The 17,706-nt window shown below is 35.4% G+C and overlaps 1 protein-coding gene across 1 annotated transcript in view; it reads left to right on the top strand.

The window, feature by feature from the left end:
* LOC120428762 (Ig-like and fibronectin type-III domain-containing protein 1) overlaps positions 1-17,706 on the top strand; it is a 382,047-nt gene that overhangs the window by 306,545 nt on the left and 57,796 nt on the right. The window lies entirely within an intron of this gene.

Consider the following 17,706-nt stretch of genomic DNA (forward strand, 5'->3'; position numbering starts at 1 on the left):
ATTATAGTTTGTAGTAAATTGATTTAAAAAATAGAATTTTTTTAAAGTTTTATTTAATTGAAATGTGAAAATGAAATTTATCTCAATAGATACAAGAAATAAAACAAACATTTCTGTTTCATTTTTTGTTGACATCTAGTTTTATTTTTTTTTGAGGCATTTATAAATATTACGGGTGTTATATTATATTATGGGGGTGAGATTGGGTCAAAGTGATTTTTTACGGATTTTACCATTTCTCAGGTACTTCTCAATGAAACTGAATTCTGTTAAAAGGGTTGTGTAGGGGACATCTTAAGATGACTTTGCTGAAAAAATCTCGTTCCTAGAACAAATCCTGTTATTTTGGCAGCTGTCTAAAGTTGAGGTACGTTTTTGGCCAAAAATTACCTCTCGAAAAATCATTTTTCTAATATTTTTGTTGGAATTGCTCGAAAACTACCCAAATGTTTGAAAATCTCCACTTCAAACATTGTAGCATGTCAATACGATTCCCTCGAACAAGAAACACTGTTGGATGACTTGTTTTTACTATATCGTTGTATTTGAGCATCATTCTAGTTTCATTTGACCAAATGTCACCCCCTCTAAGGGGGTTTTTTTCCGATTCCGGCTTATGAATAATATGAATTTCCGGCTTATGTATTTTATGAATTTTTTTAAGTTGAGTAATTTTAAATTTTAATCCAAGTATTTTCGTCTACCTCTTCTAACATTTGCTCTAAAAATCAAAGACAAAAAAAATGATGTTCTAAACATTTTAAATTTTTAAATTGAAAACTATTCTTTAGATAAAAATGCAAGACAAATTACAATGACAGTCAAAACTAAGCTGTGATACTGTTATTAAAAGATGCAAATTCATTTGCTGGGCTCTTTGGAACTGAAGGTGTTGAAGAATCTACAAATTACAGATTTTCATTATAACAATGCACTGCACCACGCAGTGAAAAAAGTGTGTGAAAAAGACTCCGATTTAGCTCCCAAATAAAACATTGATGATACAGGTTGTAATAAATTAAAATCCAAAAAAACGAGCCAGTAAACAAACATAGCAGCAGTAAACAATAACGATGCATCTCATTATGTAACGTTTGCTGAGAAAGGCCCCACCTATCAAACGGGAATTACGGAACGAAATCAAACAATGTGCATTTTATTCTCTGTAACCAAACTTTGCTCCCAGAAGCAAACACACATTGTTTCTCAGCCGCAATTAACCTGCACCTTATCTTATGTGTTTGATGGGGAAAGAAACTCAATGTGGTTGCAAGTCCAGCAAACCGAAACATAAAACGGTGGAGCATCTTTCCCCAAAACTTTAAAGAAAAAGCCAGCCCACGACTGTAAACAAAACGCAGCAAAGCAAATTTATGCTCAAATTCTAAAAGCTGTTTCGTATCAAAATTGGGGGCCGTTAAATAGGTTTTATGGTTCTTCCCCCCTGCACTTCTTTTATGCTCCCCCTCAACATTTCAGAGTGCATCGACAGAAGCACTTTCCGCGGGCAGCACTTTTTTATCTCATCGATCTCGTTCCCGAAACGGTGCCTTACTTCATCATAACCGGGGCAATTTTTCAAACCATCATGTAAAAGCCAATAAGCAATAATAGAGTTCTCCTCCGTCTTTGGGTTAGTTGCCTCCGGTCTTTATTTTTTCTTTCTTTTTCGGAGCGAGAGGTCGAGAATGCTCTTAACCTTTCTTAGGGCGCAATAGTTTCCGAAACATTGCGCTCGCACCCCTCAACGAGCGGTTTTTATGCTCGCGATGATGTAACAACAAGCTCGCGCGCAGCTCTACAGAGAGACCCCCAGGAGAAAGGGTATCGTAAATTCTATCACACCCCGGGATCTTTTTTTCTGTGTGCTACCGTGCTCCGTACACATGGACGCGCCCCGATTCTTCCAGCGGAGATCGCTCGTTGGAACAACGGCGAATCTAACGAAACTGTGCATCGAAGGTGCACAGAAAGAAAATTCGACGAATATTGCAACAAGCGAGACTTGACCAGCGCAGCTCAGTTGGCAGGCGCGCGCGCCCGTTTTAAGCCAAGCGAGCTGGGTTCGATTCTCGCTCACACGCGCCTCTCAAAACATTTTTTTCTTACAGTGCCCCTAATTCAGTGGGTGTGTTGGCACCGCCGTATTTCATACACAATCGCGCGCCATTACAAAACCTCTCAGGGTGGGTTCGCACTACGGGAAACCAATCGACCGGCGACGACGATGGGGGAAGCGCAAACTCTTGGGACCTCATTAAAAACTTGTTATGAACTCACGCCTCATCCGCAGTATAGTGTACCTACTCTCAGTATATTTATAGCACAGAGACTCTTCTCGACCGCAAAGAGTATGACGACGATTTTCAGAGTTGCAATAGGGCAGAGACGAACTTTGTTGCTGCTCCTAGCGGGTTAGAATTGTTATAGACCTCGCCCCTGAACTGCGGGAGGGTTCGGTTCATAGGTTCATAACGGTTGGGCTGTGCAACTTAGATGACCTCATCTGGGCAGGGCGTAATTGAAAGTCTGTTTGGCTAGGAAAAGCTAACCTTTACTGTATTTCAAAAATATTAAATAATTCATATCAGGATTTTTTAATTCCAACAAACCATTTTTGCATTTTGGGTATTTTGAAATTGCCATTAACAAGGTGTATTTAAAAAATTCAAAAATCAAAATGAAAAAACATTTTGCGGGTTAAAATTATTGCACTGTCATTTGCTATGCACTATGCATGCACACAGAAAAAATCAATTCCCGTAATCGTGAATTGTGTTCATGAATTTGAGAACCACGTAGGAATTTATTCATGAGTAGGTATGGTGCATTTGCAATATAAACGTGAATAAATTCCTTCCTGGTTGTCAAATTCATGAGCACAATTCACGATTTCGAGAATTGACTTTTTTCCGTGCAATCCACAAACAAATATTTTGTTATGTTTTCATAGCCAATGTTAACCATAGGTTAATGGAACTAGTTTAATAATTGGGTTGATAATATTGAAATAAATCAAAATTTCCATAATTGACTGAAACACGAAACAAGAAAATTTAGACCTATTCTTAAATTAAAATAAGACTAACATTTTTGAAATAAAAATACTAAAAAAAAGCAGGCTCTATTAGCCACCAACACAAATATTTTTGAATTATCGACACAAATCTTGTGTGTCTACTTTGTTGTCCATTTCAGCACATTTGCTTTTTTAACGGTGCACATCAACCAAGCTTTTTGAACCAATATTTTTGTTACAGATATTTTAGTTTCTTCAAGACAACGAGTACTATCGATATATTTTTTTGTTCATCCCCATAAGTCTTGTCTACAGAATAGTTCAGAACAAACTTTGACTATTTGACTATTACGGGTTAAAATCAGATTGTTGCAGGATGTCAATTTTTGAATAAGAAGACAACAAATTCCTTGGTTGCTGTGCACCCTGGAACAAATGATACACTGGAGTGTAGTTGGTAAATAAACTTATGTTTACTTATGTTTATTAAATGGAGAATTGCAACAAAAAACACAATAAAATATGTACTATTTTCTTAGAAATTGGCTTTTGAAAGGTTTTAATGTTTAATTGTTATTTATTTCGTTTGAATAGTTGTAAAAATGTGCTGCTTTCGCTTAAATTTCTTAAATATTTAATTATGTATTCAATTTTAATGCAAATATTGTTCAGAAAAAAGATCACCATTAAAAACTGATCCCCAAATTTCCTGAACTGCATTAGCATACAAAGTATTCGATTTTATCCACATCCGTCACTCTAATTGAAACCTTAATTAAGTCACACAAATAAACCAAAAATCACCGCAATCGCCTGGTTATGTCATGGTCCTCTCGTGAAACTAATCGATGCTCATTAGTCACAGCACGGCTGCTCTCCGTCTTGAGGGTGGCAGCGCCGGACGCCAAAATCCGGGTGAATATCCAAAACAAACAAACCAATTTCAATTAGAGCCACCTTTCTCAATTTTGCAACTTATTCACTAAGCAAATAAATGTTTTCTGGTTCACTAGCGTTGTCGTTGGAAATGGCAGTTTTCGTTTGGTTTCCAGCTTTATTTTGTTTTCTTTAATCGTTTTAGGATCGCAAGATTTTTTTTGCCTTAAGGCTTTTGCTCCCAGAAATTGGCTATTATGCAACCTTCAGTTACAGTTTTTGGCCAATATTCAAACCACGAGCTGCATAATTCCGGACTTCCTGCGGGGCATGCATGAAAATGGAGTCATATTCTTGGAAGGGTAAAGTGACCCAAAACCAGTTTTTTTGGTTATTTTGCTTGATTTAAGTGAAGTATTTATACATTTTAAAAATTTGAATCTTCAAATTGAAAATAACTTAAAAAATGAATTCATGTTTGCACTAATGAATCTAATTTAACCCTAACCGATTGTTTCCCTATCTCCCCACAAGCAACGACCCAGAATCTGTGGGAAATGGTTGCATAAAACATTGTTGTTGTGCAAGAAGTTGGCTTGAATTGGTTCCAACCCCCACGTGTGTGTGTGCGCCAAAAGCGGTTTGCAGTGCAGAGGGTTACCTCATTGTTTCCAAATGTGAGCCAAACCGGGAAGCTTTTACCGATGCGAATGTGTGTGTGTGTTGTGTGAGTGTGTATCATGGTAAAAGTGCAGGATGCAGTCTGACCCGCCTCGGATGTTGTGCAATTCAGAGTGCATACATGTTGGAGTGGGTCGAGCCATAATGCTTCTTGGGAGTTTACGTTAAAGTGTGAGACTTGATTGCAGATTTGAAGAAGAAAAAACTTTTTTATAAAATCCAAAACAAAACGACTGAAAATTATCATCTAATTCTATGAATTGTACTATTTTGATTTTTTTAGATTCATACCTAACTTTTATTTTTTTTTTCCATTTCAGGTAAGCTCCAGTTAAAATATCAACTACACTAGACTGATGAGAAAGGGCTAAGTATCATGAACAAAATAAATAAATCGCTTTTAGGCAACATATTTTAATTTAGCTGTTGGCCCTTTGAAACAAATAAGAAGGTTAATAGGAAGCAATTTTAATGAAAGATTTGCTCTAGCTTAATCATAACAACTATTTACTTCAATTTTCTTTCATTTTCTATGAATTTACTTCTGAAATTTGATTTATATTATTTGGATCACAAAATCATTAATAAGCATCAAAAATTTAAAAAAATGTCAAAGCATTTTTTAAATATATCTTTGTTATTTTGAATTCATCAATTTGTATGTGAGCTGCCATCTACAAATCTCATTTTTCTGACGATTTTTCATTTGCTGAACAGGTTCAACAGGGACAATCTGCGAATCTTAGCAAAGGGCTTGCAATTGCACACAAATATTTAAAGCTAGCTCATTTCATCATCCCCGGAGAAATCAAGCAAAAAGCCACTTTCAACTTCCGCCTTCTTTCGTTAAGTGACTCCCACAGCATGTTTGCCTTATGTGGACCCATTTTCTATGCTTGCCTTCTTGCTTTCTTGTGGTTTGCTCTCTCTATTTGTCGTGGAGAACGGCAATAGAGTATGATTCTAGTGTTTTTTTCTTCCTCCCCAATCCACCAACAGAAAAATGAGGAACAGTTTTTGCCGCTCCAGAACTCAACTCAACAGGAAACGAGCATGGTTTTATTTGGCTATAAATTTCCTGCAATGGAACCATATCAAGCCATTAGCTAACTGGTGCAAATCATTGCGTGGATCATCGTAAAACTCGAGCTACCACATGAAATTTAAAACCAAAGTTCAGCTGTTTTAGGTTTACTTTCACTCTGTTGTCTTTTAGAGTAGACAGCGAACAACTCCCATTAAAGTCCAAAACTCCCGAATGGCTGTAAAGCAGCACTGATAAGATAGTGCGGTTTAGTGCGTCTTTCCAAACAACATCAACTACCGCAAACAAAGTTTCGCTATCAACAAGACAAGTCAGCTGCGCCTAGCTTTTTTTCCCTCAATTCGTACTACGAGACATTGTGTCGCCCTTTTCGAGAGGGGTCTCCGTTTCCCCATAAGTATCCCAAGGTTGTCCAGTTTTTGTAATGTTTTCTTTTTCGTCTATTTTTTTGTTATTGTGGTTGGCTTCTACACCAAAAAAAAATGCCGCGGCTTTTAAAGCCCCATTAGCGAGCATAATTTATGACCATTCCGATATTCAAGCGCGCACAGCGGCGTCGTCGTTTTGTTTGCTTGCCTTTGGACTGGACCACCGCGCAGACCAAAATCCGTCCATCAGTCATCGCCGGGAAGTTCCCACAGTTGAACGATGGGTAGTATGTGTTGGCGCCAAGATTTGATGGCGTACGCAATATCAAAAAGTAATTTTCATTATTTTTTTTCGTTACTAAACTGTAAAAAAACGAAAGACTTGTCATTTTGTGGAAAATGTTAGTGTATATAGGTACTTATTAAATCTGCAAAAACCCAGAGAAGTCATTTGTCTGATGTCCGAATCCAACATCCAACCCATCGTTGGTTGGGTAATTGAAAAACCTTTCCAATGAGTCCAAAACATTGAAAATCTGGCAACTCTGTTCCGAGTTATGACCACTTAAGTGACATGTATGTACTTTTTGAAGCCGGATCTCACTTAAATGTGTGTAATCGATGTCCGGATCAATTATCCAATCCATCTTTGCTTAGGTAATTGAAAGACCTTTCCAACTAGTCAAAAACATTGAAGATCTGGCAATGCTGTCTCGAGTTATGACCACTTGAGTTATATCTATGTACTTTTTTGAAACCAGATCTTACCTCAATGTATGTAATTGATGTCCGTATCCATCATCCAACCCATCGTTGGTTAGGTAATTGAAAGACCTTTCGAACGAGTCCAAAACATTGAAGATCTATAATGCTGATAATGCTGTCTCGAGTTATGACCACTTGAGTTATATCTATGCACTTTTTTTCTGGATCTAAAAAAAAATGATGAATTTTGTGTCCAAACCCTCCATGTTACATATGGTAGGTTAAATAAGTTGTTTTAACTAGAATAAATAAAAAAAAAACTTTATTTTATTTAATATCTGGTCCAAAAATGGAATAAACATTTCTTTGCTGTTTTTTTAATGCATTTTTTAGCAATTTTTGGTTTCAATATTTTGTTATTTGTAGCTTAGTATCAAATACATGCATTTCCAAGTAAGCAGAACTATAATTAATAATGCAGGTGGGCAAAAAAAGAGCGAGTCGCTCAAAGAGCCGGTTCATTAAACTCCGGTCTTTTGAAAAAAAGGTTCCAAAATGGAATAATTTTAAACTTGATATAAATATAATTTATTTAATTTCCAACTACAATAGTGTTAAATTTGTTTTTGAGACTTGAAAATATAATTTCAAATATTTCAATGCTAATAAAAAATAATCCCAACATTGTTCCTTAGTGTTTTTTTTTTTTTTTCAAGTACTTTAGGATAAAAAACGGCATGTTAAAGAGGGGCTATTTCCCGAAATTTTCTGAGCTGAATCGTCATATTTCATTGAAGTTTCTATAGCAGCTTTCTTATCGATATATATTTAAAGACTCTCAATAGCATTGAAGACAATATTTGAAAACAATTTAATAGTTTTCAAGCTCATATTTTCAGTTTCCTATTTTTTGAAATTGAAAGTAAATGATTTTCTAAACAAAATCAAGAAATGAGATTGTACTGATCGTGCATAAAAGTATTACCCGAATACAAATCATTACCAAAAATGTACTAAATAGCTTAAAGATTTTGGAAATAAATTAAATCATCTTGCCCGGAAAAACTTCAGCGTTCATAGACTTTATCGATCAAACCAGAATGTAGGAAAGAGTGAATAGAATATTTTCTCTAAATAAAATATCAGCATCAGTTCAATTTTTGCAGAGATAAACGTCATAGCAATTTCTCCAAAATCCTAGATTTAAATTTGGATGCCATTCAATTATTCGAAAGTTTAGGTTCGAGTAGAAATGTTGACATAGAGACCGACTTATGGGACCAGGGTTACCAGGTCTGAAGAGTAAAAAATCTGGCAAAAAATCTGGGAAAAATCTGGCAAGCCACTTTTCTCAAAGTAATGAGCCATTTTTTGTTCAAAAACTGTGTATTTATAGCTTCACAAAATAAACAAAAAACGTCAATAAAACAATGTGAGGAAGAAATAGAAAATTATTTTTTTCTAATTGGCGCTCAAAAAATCTGGCAATGCCAGATTTATCTGGCAACCTGGCACCCCTGTATGGGACTTATGGGTTTCAAGGGCATCTTCTCGTTTTAAGTTGTTATTTTTTTTTCAAATAATTTATATAACAATGTGAAAAAGCTTCAAAAAACACACCATTCATACAAAATATCATTTTCATCCAAATATCATTTTCATCCATATTTTGAAAGAGCCGTTCAAAAGAGCGGCTCTTTTTAATGAACGAACGAAAATGAGCGGCTCCTAAAAAGAGCGGGTTTGCCCACCTCCAATTGATAATCAACTGTGAACTGAGGAAAACCCGGAAAACTATCCAAATTATCTCTTTAAATCAAATTGACAGTTAAATAAAATTATCTAATTAGCTAAAGCTTTGCCCAGATCAGAAAAGCAATTCAATTTTCAAAAGTTGTCGATATTCCGTACAAATCCGTATTATGTGAAAAATTCCGTACACAAGTTTCAGCTTGTTAAAAATCCGCGAAGAGAGTCGAAAATCTATTCGGTAAGGAAAAATTCCGTATAGTTGGTAGCCTCAGTCATAGCTTATTTGTAAATTTAGATAACACATTTCAATGATATTGGAATTTTTTGGTGAAAAATGTGTGTTTGCTGCTGCACCCGAAGATTCTCCAAAGTCCTGTAAGTTTTTTTTAAGAGCACGATTAAGGTCGTAAAAGGTGTTTTCCACTTTTGGGGCAATGATGGTTTTGAATTCAGGGTCCAGAAATAGTAAATTGAAATAAAAAATAATCACTGTATGTAAATTGCTTCTACAAGTAACATAAAGAAAACCATATTTTTTTTATTGAAACATTCTAAATCAATGGTTTTCTAAAACAAACATGGCCGCCAAATGGCCATTTGACCATTAGGAATGATGCATTTTAGAGCCTTAAGTACCTTTAAAAACAAAACCTTCAGGTCGAGGTATTTCGAAGTTGTTTGAAACCGTACTACACCTAATCTGACTGTACCAAATCGCACATAAAACCATAAAAAAAATCGCGAGGGCGAAGCCCTCCTCTTCTTCTTCTTGCTAGTTGATGACGGGATGGGAAAAGTAGAAACAAACTCTTTAATCCACGGCGGCTTGCCTGCCGCAAATTCCACACTCTCCGGGCCGGGCTTCCTGATGAGTTTGTCTTATGCAATAGGCGCGCGCGTGGACTAGACCACCGCCGTTACGGTTTTAGTATATATACTTATAACTTGGCTAGTGAGAGAGAGAGCGCACGCGCCGTGCTGATTCATCGCAAAATTTTATACACTTTTTCGGGATGGTTTTCCGGCAGCACTAAGTAAGCACTTATGGGATCCAGTCGCGCAGCAGCTGCTTTGCCCCGGTGAATGTTCGACTTGGACTGGGTGGATGTTTACTTTGGCGATGGAAACGAACTTTGATGAGCGGTATTATTATTATTGTGGGAACATTTTCGAACTTGTGTAGTGTGGGGTTTCGTAAATGCGTGTGTTGTTTATTAGTTGCTGAATGATGTTTTGATAGAATGTGTCCAGATTTTGGAAAACATGTCACATTTGTGGTTTCACATTTCGATCTATTTCTTCAGTTTAATCCTACGATTGATTTTTCATTGCACATTTACAAGGAATAAATTCATTTAATTTAATAGTTATTTTAAGAAGAATGTTCGACAACATTTGAAATTCCTGAATATGGTTAAAATAAGAATAAGTTTTCTAAAAACACTCGCCAAATCTCTTAGTTATACCCATGAACCGAACTTTGATAAGATCAATGACAACTGCGTAACTGGCAAGCCATCATCGAAAGAATAGGTGAAAAAAAATGTGGTAGTCACACGCGCTCAAATGCGTTCGCATTTTTTACCTTTGGCCAACGCCGTAGCAAACACCATATAAAACTGCATTTTATGTAAATATTAGCATATCCATAGCAGCAGCAGACTCAGAGGGGTTAGCCCCAGATAATGAACGTTAAAGGTGGACTAGAAAAAAACGGCTAAACCGCTTCAACGGAGCGCAACTGGTCTGTTTGAAGTAGCGTGTGCTGTTTAGTGGAGATATAGTTTTTGCCCTCGAGGAAAGTTTAATCTACCCGTTTTTTTGGCTATAAAAGGTGCACAGATGAAGATAAGACACAGCGTACCACACACTCGGGTCAGACATCCATCTGTCATACGGCGGCGGTTGGACGGAAACGGTCGTCACGCTTTCGCAGGATTTGGAACTAATGACTTTAGATGGTTTTTTTTTTGTGGGCAACTTCAAAAGCTAGCGAAATGAGTTTAAAACTGTTGCTGGAGCTAATAGCTGTCGCAAATTGATTATCGTCGGTAAACACTTTGGTGATCTTATGCAAGCTTTTGCATAATCCTTTAAATTGTTTGTCTTAAAGATTGACATAAATCATTACAACTTTCTTGTCAAAACATAACACAAACTATCTTGATAGGAAATTATTAGTTTCCACAATCTACTTCCGAAAGAACTAAACAGCAAGAAGCAAAGAAAACTGTTGTTTTTCAACTTTTCTCCAAGTTTAGTTGTACAGAACTAGCAAGCTGTTACGACGAACTCGACGACGTGCGATAGTAATTTTCACCTTTTCACGTTCTGCCAGGGTAATAAAATGTATCACGCCCACAAACCTCGGTAGTGTGCATTATGAATGAAGTTTGCTAATGTTTGTGTGAGCTTTCAAAACTTGCACAAAGGTTTTTCTTTCCCGAGCAGGTGGAAATAACTCAAGAATAACAAGTTTTGATACGATTTAATTACTCATGATAACACGAGAAGATCAAAACCTTTTAAACCAAGATCTCAACATGTTATTGAAATACCCAGATTAGCTGTTATAATAACTCAGATAATAACAGAGAAATCGTACTGAAAATAACTGACATTGTTATTATTTTTTCTTGCAATAACAAACCAATAACAAAAAATCAAAACAAACGGATAACAAAACATGATCGAAAGCGCATAAAATGGTATTAGATTTCATAAAAAAATTCAATTAACCCTCTACTGCCCAATTTTTTTTTCGAAAATATTTATTTTTCCCGTGTTCAGGGGGTCATTTTGAGCAACTTTTGTTCTACGAAAAACTTTACTTCTCTTGTTTTATGTTTTTCTTGTTTCATTTTTAGTATTTTAATTTGCATTTATCTTGTTTAGTTTATGTTTGTTTTTGGTAGTATTTGGCCTACTCTACCACCTAATTTAATTACATTTCGCCTGTCTAATTTTTTCATGTTTTTACAGCCACTTTTTCAATTTTTTGCATGTTTTTCACATTTTCTGGTATAGAATCGCACCATCATCATTTAAATTGCAAAAAATGCGTAGAGGCATAGTCTGGGACATTACAAAAATTACTGCATACTTCTTTTTACTGAAAATATAGGAAATGTTAGTAAAAAACACAGCCAAAGTTGACCCCTATAAAAATTACATTTTTAAAAACATTGGTAAAGTCACATAAAACAAGTTAAACTTCCAACCCTGAAATTTTCTAAAATTTTAAGAGTTCTTCTTTCCATTACTTTTTAAAGATCAAAAATCGGTTGGAAAATAGATTTTTGGCGATTTTTTAGATCGAAGCCCGTCTAAAGGCGGAGTTAGGTTGTAGAGGATTAATAACAAACTTTGTTATGATAACACAAATTGTTATTACTCAATCAACGGGACAAGAAGATTTAATAACAAGCTTTGTAATGCAGCAATTCCACATGAAAACAGCAAAATTCGAAAAAAAAAGTTTTCCGATCGGGTTCAAAAATTTTCTGGGGGTTCCTTAGCCGAAATAAACCCGTATTTTTTTGTGACCTACGCCGTGTTAGGGTGGTCCGAAAAATGGCAATTTTCGTTGATTTTTGCAAAAACCACATTTTTCAAAAATCATAACTCCGCACCATTTCAACCGATTTTAGCTGTCTTGAGTGCAAACGAAAGGGTATTAGATAGGCTTTAAAGGAAAAATAGTTTAAAGTTTCAAACATCTAGACTAACATTTGAAAAGGTCAAATGAAAACTTAAAATGCTCTTATGAAGGTCTCGGGACCAAAATACCTATTTCTGAAAATATTTTTATCATATTCCTCGGAAAATTTTACATAACATATCAAAAATGGTGAAGTTGTGTTTTCAATTTTCCGGGATACGATTTTTTGAAAATAAAAACTGGAATTTTCGACCACGCAAAAACGGGAAAATTACGATATCGACAAAAAAAAACTACTTTTTTCAGTGATGACCTAGGGGAAGGTGGGGCAAGACGACCATATGGGGCAAGAGGAACAATCGCTCGTACGGCCGTAATTTTAACAATTTTGATTATTTCCAGTATGAGGAATTATTGCTAGAAATGCAATTAGCTGATTCTACTGCCACATAACCGCCAAAATGACGTAAACGCCACGGGGCATAAGATTTAATGAAGTATTTTTCAAAATCTTTGTTTTCTTATAATATTTGGAAAGTACAAAATAAGGCTTAGGGCTCGTTTTAAGGCTCATTTTATCAAAATGCTTTTTTTCCTAGATCAGTAGTTTAAAAATTTTGGTTATTTTTGTTGAAAGCTTTAAAAATCTTGTTCAGGTGGGGCAAGATAATTATGAAAAAATACGAATTGCTTTAACAACATATTTTATTGGGAAATAAATACATAGAAGTTCTTAAAAACTAGTAAAAATGAAAGAATCGTTTCAAATACATTCTAATCTGATGTATCTAAGTGATAACAGTTCAATTATTAGCAAATTAACATGTTGTTTCATGCATTGTTCTTCTTGCCCCAACGGGTTGTTCGTCTTGCCCCACTAGTTGAGTAGAACGTACGAAAAATCGAAAATTTTAAAACCATTTTTTTACATTAACACTGGAACGCCCAACGCATGTCCAACTTACACGGACGCCCAAGCCTCCCAAAAAAGTTGGAACGGTAACTTCAACTCGCTGGTTCTCGGGCATAACTCAACCAATCAAGATGATTCTTCTTTCCAGTGATTTGTTAGGATGTCTAGATGATTCTAGAACTTTGCAGAATTTAATTTGATCAAATCTGTAATTTCTGCGACCGAAAACATCGTTCCACCTTTTTTAAAACGACTGCCTCCGCGGAATTTTCGGCAAATTTTTTTTTACATGCGAAAAAAAAAGTTTGAACGATGTTTTTGATCGCAAAAATTACAGATTTGATCAAATTAAGTTCTGCAAAGTTCTAGAATCATCTAGACATCCTAACAAATCACTGGAAAGAAGAATCATCTTGATTGGTTGAGTTATTCCCGAGAACCATTGAGTAGAAGTTACCGTTCCAACTTTTTTGGAGCCTTGGGCGTTGGAATGTTAAAAACAGGATTTTTTTAAAACTTGGGTAATTCTCCGCCAACTCACACAGCAGTTGCCCCGACCCCTTTTCGATTTGTGTGAAACTTTGTCCTAAGGGGTAACTTTTGTCCCTGATCACGAATCCGAGGTCCGTTTTTTGATATCTCGTGACGGAGGGGCGGTACGACCCCTTCCATTTTTGAACATGCGAAAAAAGAGGTGTTTTTCAATAATTTGCAGCCTGAAACGGTGATGAGATAGAAATTTGGTGTCAAAGGGACTTTTATGTAAAATTAGACGCCCGATTTGATGGCGTACTAAGAATTCCGAAAAAACGTATTTTTCATCGAAAAAAACACTAAAAAAGTTTTAAAAATTCTCCCATTTTCCGTTACTCGACTGTAAAAATTTTTGGAACATGTCATTTTATGGGAAATTTAATGTACTTTTCGAATCTACATTGTCCCAGAAGGGTCATTTTTTCATTTAGAACAAAATTTTTCATTTTAAAATTTCGTGTTTTTTCTAACTTTGCAGGGTTATTTTTTAGAGTAAAACAATGTTGTACAAAGTTGTAGAGCAGACAATTACAAAAAATTTGATATATAGACATAAGGGGTTTGCTTAAAAACATCACGAGTTATCGCGATTTTACGAAAAAAAGTTTTGAAAAAGTTGGTCGTCATCGATCATGGCCGTTCATGGTCACCCGCGACAGACACGGACGACGAAACAAAGAGAAACGCAAAAAGTAACTTTTTCAAAACTTTTTTTCGTAAAATCGTGATAACTTGTGATGTTTATAAGCAAACCCCTTATGTCTATATATCAAAATTTTTGTAATTGTCTGCTCTACAACTTTGTAGAACATTGTTACACTCTAAAAAATAACCCTGCAAAGTTAGAAAAAACACGAAATTTTAAAATGAAAAATTGTGTTCTAAATGAAAAAATGACCCTTCTGGGACAATGTAGATTCGAAAAGTACATTAAATTTCCCATAAAATGACATGTTCCAAAAAATTTTACAGTCGAGTAACGGAAAATGGGAGAATTTTTAAAACTTTTTTAGTGTTTTTTTCGATGAAAAATACGTTTTTTTGGAATTCTGAGTACGTCATCAAATCGGGCGTCTAATTTTACATAAAAGTCCCTTTGACACCAAATGTCTATCTCATCACCGTTTCAGGCTGCAAATTATTGAAAAACACCTCTTTTTTCGCATGTTCAAAAATGGAAGGGGTCGTACCGCCCCTCCGTCACGAGATATCAAAAAACGGACCTCGGATTCGTGATCAGGGACAAAAGTTACCCCTTAGGACAAAGTTTCACGCAAATCGAAGAGGGGTCGGGGCAACTTTTCCCGATTTCGTGTGAGTTGGTAGAGAATTACCCACTTGTTCTATCAAAGTCTCAGTCGAGACCTGGAATAAGATGATTATAAAAAAATCCGACAGATTTTTTTAACTTTTTAATGGGTTATAACGAGCATTTCTTTAGCTTGTTACACTTGCCCCACTTTCCCCTATACATGTTTGGGTACCGTAAACCGGGGTGACTTTGATAGGATTTCAATTTGTTTTTAGAATATTTTCCAACAGGTAAGGTTTTTCTCAAGTTATTATTAAAAATACAGAAGTAGGCCACACAAAGTCCATGCACTATTTTGGAAAAAAAGTTTTTTCGATAGTATTTAGTAAAATAGTTACGTTTAAAATTCTTAGTTTAAATTCCGGGTGACTTTGATAGTCATAGTTTTTCTTGTTAAAATCACATTTTAAATGTTCAAACTTTATTTGTACGTAAAATACACCATCACTAAAGTAGCTGATATAGTTTTTGAGAAAAAAATCAATGTTTATATTTAGTTAACTAAGTTTATAAGCTTTTTAACAAAATACATATAAATTTCAGGAAAAATTGTAAAAAAGTCGGAATTTTGCCTGAAATTTGTTAAAACTAGTTTTGTTTATAAAATTATCGATTTATATTTCATTTTATACTGAATTCGAAGCACGAATCACAAGTTTTCACATTTTACATGAAATTTGTTTAACTGAAATTGCCTATAAATTTGGAGATATTTTTAACTGTGTTTAAAAAACACATATTATTTATTATTTTCAAACTTATTTAACCTTTTCCTACACAGCTAAAAAAGTAGTAATCCAGCTGCGTGTAAAAGGCCTGGGTGTAAAATAAACTTTGCATTATTTTATGAAATTCTGTGTAATATTACACCCTGAAATATGTAGCCCATCAGTATGGGAAACCTACTTGACCGAAATGTCAAGCTCATATATGCGTTTATCCTTACAGCTTTTCATCGGTCTGATGGCCGAGTGGACTAAGGCGCCAGTCCTTACTGTTGGTGCTGGGTTTGAATCCCGTCGGTTGCAATTTTTTTTTGTGTTTGCAAAAATTGTACATGCAGTGTGTAATATTAAGTGTTTATTTTGATGAAGGTGATGTGCATGCTTTTGCATGCGATTTTACCATCGGATTTTTTGCTGTGTAGTGGAAAATTGTCCAAAGAATCTGAAAATGCATTCCGTTTTCCGATTCAAAATAATGTTCATTGAAAAAATCATGACACTTTAAGTTGTTTAAAATAATGACTATTATCAACATTTTCTTAACTATAGTTAACTAACTTTTTAAACCTTTCAAAATTTTATAAAAAGTTCTTCTTGAGGTACTTTGAACACTTCTCTACCACGGTCAGTATGATTCTAAACAATTCCGTACGTATTTAAATTCTACTCTTCATTTTGCGGAAAAATCTCAAACCTATCAAAGTCACCCCGGCTATCAAAGTCACCCCGTTTTATGGTACTTTTCGATTGCAAATTTGATTAAACATCGATTTTACATGCGTCCAATATTTAGTTTTTTGAAAAAAAAACAGTATTGATTCAAAAATTCATAACTCGGTCAAAGATTTTTTGCACAACCTGGAAATTTCTGTAAAGAAAAAAGCATTTGACGTCCCCTAAAACATATCAAAAAATTAAAAAAATTAAAAGAAGTGTTTTTTTGCAATTCAAGTTTAAGCGAAAAAAAGTTTAATAAAGATTCACCAATTTTTTTACCGTGTATCATTTTTTTTTTCAGTGTAGTCCATATCCATACCTACAATTTTGCCGAAGACACCAAATCGATCAAAAAATTCCTTCAAAAGATACAGATTATTGAATTTTCATACATCATTTTTGTATGACCGAGCCATGTAGCCTAGTGGTAACGCTCCCGCCTAGTAAGTGGTAGATCGGGGTTCAAATCCCGGCTCGGACCAACACAACTGGTGATCGTTTCTCTTCTGGAATCGATTGCTTAGTAAAGGGAAGGTAGTGTATCATCACAAACTGGACCTTACCACGACACCTTAGGAGGGCGACCTATGGAATGTTGACCTTGAATAAACAAAAACGAAAGCACGCAATGTAAACAATAACAAACACGTTTTGTTTGGCTGACCATTCTGTGCATTGTCCCGAAGTTTGGTTGAAGTTGGTTGCTGGAGTCCCGAGTTATAATTAAAAATGTTTACGGTAGTCTAACTTGTACGTGCGTCAAACGCATCCTGACCTGAAATCCCTTTGCCCTTTGTCGCACTTACATCAATTTTCAGGGAGTGACAAGATAGCACGACAGGATTGAAACTTTTTTTTATATGTAGAGTGACACAAATTTTCGGAGCTCTTTTGGTTTTCATTGAATATCTCAGGATTGAAATCGAATTTTGGGGATCTGTGAAGGTCAAAAGATGAGGCATTGTGAGCTGCACAAAATGGCATTCTTAACTCAATTTGGCCCAAAATGCACGTACGACAAGTAAGCACGACGGCGACGAATTGCCACTGAATCCGCTTTGTAAATGCCGGCCCCGATACTCTTCACGGGTGTTCCCCTCAGGAACTGGGAAAGATTTACTTTTTTTTTTATTTTTGTATGGATAGCTGCCAAATTTGTATGGAAAATTATATGAACAAACTAATGATGCAAAATGGCTTCGTTGGGCATACCGAAGACACCAAGAAAGTTTCGGCCAGATTAAAAATACAAAAAAAACGAATGACCGAAATCTGAGAGAATTGCTCTTGTGTGAGAATAGTGTTGGATTTCAAAAAGTTTCATGTTTCAAAAAGATAGTTTTCATAAATATTTAGACAGGACCGAATGGTCGTCCCGCCCGTGTGGATCAATCGGAC

The sequence above is a fragment of the Culex pipiens genome, chromosome 2, assembly GCF_016801865.2.
Source record: "Culex pipiens pallens isolate TS chromosome 2, TS_CPP_V2, whole genome shotgun sequence".
NCBI lineage: Eukaryota > Metazoa > Arthropoda > Insecta > Diptera > Culicidae > Culex > Culex pipiens.